Here is a 6000-nt window from a genome sequence, read left to right as displayed (position 1 = left end):
TTAATCTTATAGACAGTTCAGCAAGAAGACAGTCACCATGTGGAGAGTTAAGCAAATATATCACTATAGAGATTCAGAACATCACAAGTCACGCTGAAGAAAGTTCAGATATAAACAAGTCATGCACTGTGTAGAGAATTCAGCTACAATTAAGTCACTCTCTACAGAATTCAGTTACACAGAATTCAGCTACACACAAGTCACTGTGGAGAGAGTTCAGCTACAAACAAATTACCTTTTAGAGTGATCAGCTACAAACAAAACACTTTGCAGGGTGTTCAGCTGCAACAAATCAACCTTTAGAGCGATCAGCAATGAACAAATCAACACAATTCTACCTGTAGAGAGATAAGCTAGAAACAAATCACCCTGTAGAGAGTTCAGCTACAAAAAAATCACCCTGTAGAGACATCAGCTAGAAACTAGACACAATGTAAGGAGTTCAGCTACAAGCAATCACCCTGTAGAGATTTCAGCTAAAACAAATCAACCTGCAGAGAGGTCAGCTACAGACAAATCACCTTATAGAGAGTTCAGCTACAAACAGATTACATGTAGAGAGATCGGCTACAAACAAATCAACCTGCAGAGAGATCAGCTACACACAAATCAACTTGTAGAGAGATCAGCTACAAACAAATCACCCTGTAGGGAGATCAGCTAGAAACTACACACAATGTAAGGAGTTCAGCTACAAACAAATCACCCTGTAGAGAGTTCAGCTAAAACAAATCAACCTGCAGAGAGATCAGCTACAAACAAATCACCTTATGGATAGTTCAGCTACAAACAAATTACCTTGTAGAGAGATCGGCTACAAACAAATCAACCTGCAGAGAGATCAGCTAGAAACAAATCACCCTGTAGAGAGTTCAGTTACAAGCAAAACACCCTGTAGAGAGTTCAGCAACAAAGAAACCACCATGTAGAGAGTTCAGCTGCAAACAAATCACCTTATAGAGAGTTCAGCTACAAACAAATCACCCTGTAGAGAGATCAGCTAGAAACTAGACACAATGTAAGGAGTTCAGCTACAAGCAAATCACCCTTTAGTGAATTCAGCTACAAACAAATCAACCTGCAGTGAGATCACCTACAAAAAAGCACCTTGTACAGAGTTCAGCTACAAACAAATTACCCTGTAGAGAGATCGGCTACAAACAAATCAACCTGTAGAAAGATCAGCTACACACAAATCAACTTGTAGAGAGTTCAGCTAAAACAAATCAACCTGCAGAGAGATCAGCTACAAATAAATCACTTTATAGACAGTTCAGCTACAAACAAATTACCTTGTAGAGAGATTGGCTGCAAATTAATCAACCTGCAGAGAGATCAGCTATACACAAATCAACTTGTAGAGAGATCAGCTAGAAACTAGATACAATGCAAGGAGTTCAGCTACAAGCAAAATCACCCTTTAGTGAGTTCAGCTACAAACAAATCAACCTGCAGTGAGATCACCCACAAAAACGCACTTGTACAGAGTTCAGTTACGAACAAATTACCCTGTAGAGAGATCAGGTAGAAGAATTCACCTTGTAGAGAGTTCAGCAACTAGGGACCCGCCGATTATGCTCATAATTTTACCTATTATGCTATGCTGCACTGCTCAAAAATTTACCTATTATGCTTAAATTTATGCTCAATACTTACCCATTATGCTCAAATTATGCCCAATTATTTATGCCTCAGTTCTCATTCTCTGCTAATAATTTCCAATTTATGGATAAATAATAAGTGGCTGAAGCACAAACTTACTTGTCAAAATGCATATCACAGAAAAGATCAATATACTCTAATAGAACAGTCAGCTATGTGATTGTTCTATTAGAGTTACTGACTGTTCTATTAGAGTATATCGATCTTTCTGTGATAGCTATTTTGATAAGCAAGAATTCATACTATTACACAAATATTCTACCTATTATGCTAGCATTATGCTCAATGCTTTCAGACACCTATTACGCTCATAATTATGCCAGCATAATCGGCGGGTCCCTATCAGCAACAAAGAAACCACCATGTAGAGAGTTCAGCTGCAAACAAATCACCCAGTAGAAAGATCAGCTAGAAGAAGTTACCTTGTAGAGAGATCAGTTACAAAGAAACCATCATATAGAGAGTTCAGCTACAAAGAAATTACCCCGTAGAGAGTTCAGCTAGAAGAAGTCACCTTGTAAAGAGTTCAGCTACAAAGAAATCATCATGTACAGAGTTTAGCTACAAAGAAACCACCTGTACAGAATTCAACTACAAACAAATAACCCTGTATAGAGATCAGCTAGAAGAAGTTATCTTGTAGATAGTTCAGTTACAACAATTCACCCTGTAGAAAGATCAGCTAGAAGAAGTCACCTTGTAGAGTGTTCAGTTACAAAGAAACCATCATGTAGAAAGTTCAGCTGCAAACAAATCACTCTGTAGAGAATTCAGCTACAATAAAACCGCCATGTAGAGAGTTCAGCCTCATACAAACCACCTTGTAGAGAATTCAACTACAACAAATCACCCTGTAGAGAAGAAGTTACCTTGTAGAGAGTTCAGCTACAAAGAAACCATAATGTAGGGAGTTCAGCTACAAAGAAACCACCATGTAGAGAGTTTAGCTGCAAACAAATCACCTGCAGAGAGTTCAGCTAGAAACAAATCACCCCGTAGAGAGATCAGCTGGACGAAGTCACCTTGTAGAGAGTTCAGCTACAAAGAAACCATCATGTAGACAGTTCAGCTGCAAACAAATCACCCTGCAGAGAGTTCAGCTACAAAAAAATCACCCTGTAGAGAGTTCAGCTAGACGAAGTCACCTTATAGAGAGTTCAGCTACAAAGAAACCATCATGTAGAGAGTTCGGCTACAAAGACACCACCATGTATAGAGTTTAGCTGCAAACAAATCACCTGTAGAGAGTTCAGCTAGAAACAAAATACCCTGTAGAGAGACTAGCTAGAAGAAGTTACCTTGTAGAGAGTTCAGCTACAAAGAAACCATCCTGTATATAGTTCAGCTACATTTCAAGTCACCCAGTAGAGAGATCAGCTGCAAAAAAATATCCTGTGGGGCATAATGGGCATGTAATAAATATATGTATATAATTTGTATAATTACTAATAAAATCAAAAATAATTGAAGTACTAAAATTCTTCTTTAAGTTCTTTTCTTCTTCCTGTAGTAAAGAAAAAAACACATGGGTTAAAAAAGCCCCAAAGCCAGCCATAGGCCGGCTTTGCAGTATACAAATACAAAAAGAAGTGATATCTAATCAAAAACAGCCAAGCTGTAAAAAAAGGTGCGGCCCCCAAAAAGGCCATGGTGAAAAAAGATGTGAAATCCAAGGTGGTGGCCAAGAAATGGCTGTGATGGTAGGTTAATGGTTACATTTTAATAACGACAATTCAGGTTAATTTTGTGCCGCTTGGTCTTGGCACCAAATTCACCTGAATTGTTGTTATTAAAATGTAACCATTAACCTACCATCACAGCCATTTCTTGGCCGCCACCTTGGATTTCACATCTTTTTTCACCATGGCCTTTTTGGGGGCCGCACCTTTTTTTACAGCTTGGCTGTTTTTGATTAGATATACTTTACAGCATAGCAATGTGTATATACAATACTAATAAGTGGGTAGCTAAGAATAATGTGAATAGGCACATACAAGCTATATAAGAATTCCAGGGGTGGGAGTTTCCTCAGGCTCTAGAAACTCCCTATGAAGTTTTAACTTGCAATGTGGGCTTGCAAGGTATGCCTTTATAAAGATTGAAATAAGATTGATTGTTTATTATACTCTCAGCATTCGGACTAGCCATTCTTCCATGCCAGAGTTGACATGTACAACATACAATAATACAGATACACACACTAAAACCAAAAACATGACACATGACATAACTACAACAGCAACAACAACAACAACAAAAAATATATATATATATAAAAGAAACAACAATACAATTAAAACAAAACAATAACATACAAGCTAGAGGAAAGTTTTACAAAAAATAATTAACCAGCAATCATAAAATCAAATAAATAGTCAGCAAAAACATTTGGGCTAGACTCTGTCAAATCAGCTGGAAGACTGTTCCACCACATAATTGCCTGTCCTCTAAAAAACTTCTTAGAACAAGATAATTTATGGCAATAAACACTGGCAAAGCTAGGTGAAGTTCTAGTATGATATCGATGCTGAGTGCCAAACTGTAATGAAAAATACAATAACAGACAGTGGTCCTTAAGAAACTGTTGGTGCATTGCCAGAAATGATCAATATTGAATATATAGTAGATTCACATGACAGCCATCCAAGCTTAGAATGGTAGGTGGAGACATGGTTGTATTTTTGCAAGCAAAACACAACACGAACAGCTTGATTGTGAAAATGAAAAAGATGGCTTATCAAATATGAACTTAATGAAGGACCCCACACAGGCAGAGCATAATTTAGTTGGGATAAAACTAAGGACTCCACCAGCATTTGTAAAAAAATGCACTGAAAGCTCCTTTTGATGACAATTAATCAAATACAGATAGTAAGCCATCTTCTTACAAATGTTAGCTACCTGGAATTTCCAAGTAAGTGTGTGGTCAATGATCAAGCCCAAATAGTTTTGTTTAGTAACAGCCCTCAAAGGAACACCATCCAAGGGAAACTGTAGGACTTTCATCACACTTTCGCTTACATGCCGAAACCACATAACACTAATTGACTTGGATACATTGAACTTCATTCTACTGTCCCTAATCCACCTAAATCATCTCACAATATACTCTGAATATGTTCATAACTATCACCACAACAGACAAAACAAGTATCATCAGCAAATTGTAACAATGTTTCATGTTGTACTTGAAGAGGTATAGCATTGATGTAAACTAAAAACAGCAGTGGCCCTGCCCTAAAACGAAGCACCACAAACACCCAAAATATGGAGGCACTGTTTCATGATCCAGTGAATCAAAAGCCTTGTGCAGCTTGAGAAAAGCAGCACAAACTACTTCCCCACCATCCAGAGAGTTAACAAATAAATCAAATGAGCATACAACCACTCCAACAGAATGCAAACAATCACAGCAGAATACAATTTCAAATGAATATTATATAATTATACAACGACCACGAGTGCTCTGCCTGATATAAACGCATGAGCCTGAGGGCCGTCAGGCCCGAAGGCAAGTGCGTTTATACAGGCAGAGCACGAGTGCACGTTGTATAACTGTTATGTACCATTCACCTAATAGGTGGGGAGAGTCTCACCAGACAGCTGTAACACTTATAAAGGCCAGGTTTCTAACATCGATTGTGGTAACCAAGCCTGATGTTGTGATGACGTTCCCCCTGCAGTACTGCAGCCACCTGAGATGTTGAAAGCTAGTACGCTATGGGTTATATCACTAACCTGCATTCGCTGTTCCACTCTCATCATGTAGTGCTCAGCATGCCAGCGTGCCATATAGACTAAGCACCAGACTAATCGCCATATTGATTCTCTCGAGCGAAAAAAGTAGCTAAATAGACGGTTTAAGTAACGAAGTGTATATTTAGCTGGTACCGGTTTGCAAACACTAACGGCTATTGTGCCAGCACTAGTAGGTTGCCCCGAGTATTCAACTTTAGGGCACACGTCTAGTAGGTTGCCCCAAGCATTCAACTTTAGGGGATGCGAAAAGTAGTTCCTTAGCGTTAGGGGTAGGCTAGGGTTCAGCTTTGGTTTCTTCTTCACTCTTGTTATATATAGAAGTCACTTCAGTCGGATGTTTATAACGTAGAAACTAAATAATGTGACTAGCTGCAGCACCGGTGGTATAATCGTTACAAACATTGCTTATGAGTACGGATGTCCGGGTTCGAACCCTCGCTTAGACAACTTTTTTTTTCGCTTTCTTAGGTTTTTTGTACAAGTTTTTTTTAATGCACGTAACATTCTAAGTATTATACCCTCCACTGCCGGCAAAATAGCCGGCAAAACAGTGTAACCGGTACCGGCTCTATATAACCT

The sequence above is a fragment of the Dysidea avara genome, chromosome 4 (assembly GCF_963678975.1).
Source record: "Dysidea avara chromosome 4, odDysAvar1.4, whole genome shotgun sequence".
NCBI lineage: Eukaryota > Metazoa > Porifera > Demospongiae > Dictyoceratida > Dysideidae > Dysidea > Dysidea avara.
The sequence above is the reverse complement of the archived record's forward strand: the minus strand, read 5'-3'. Positions refer to the sequence as shown.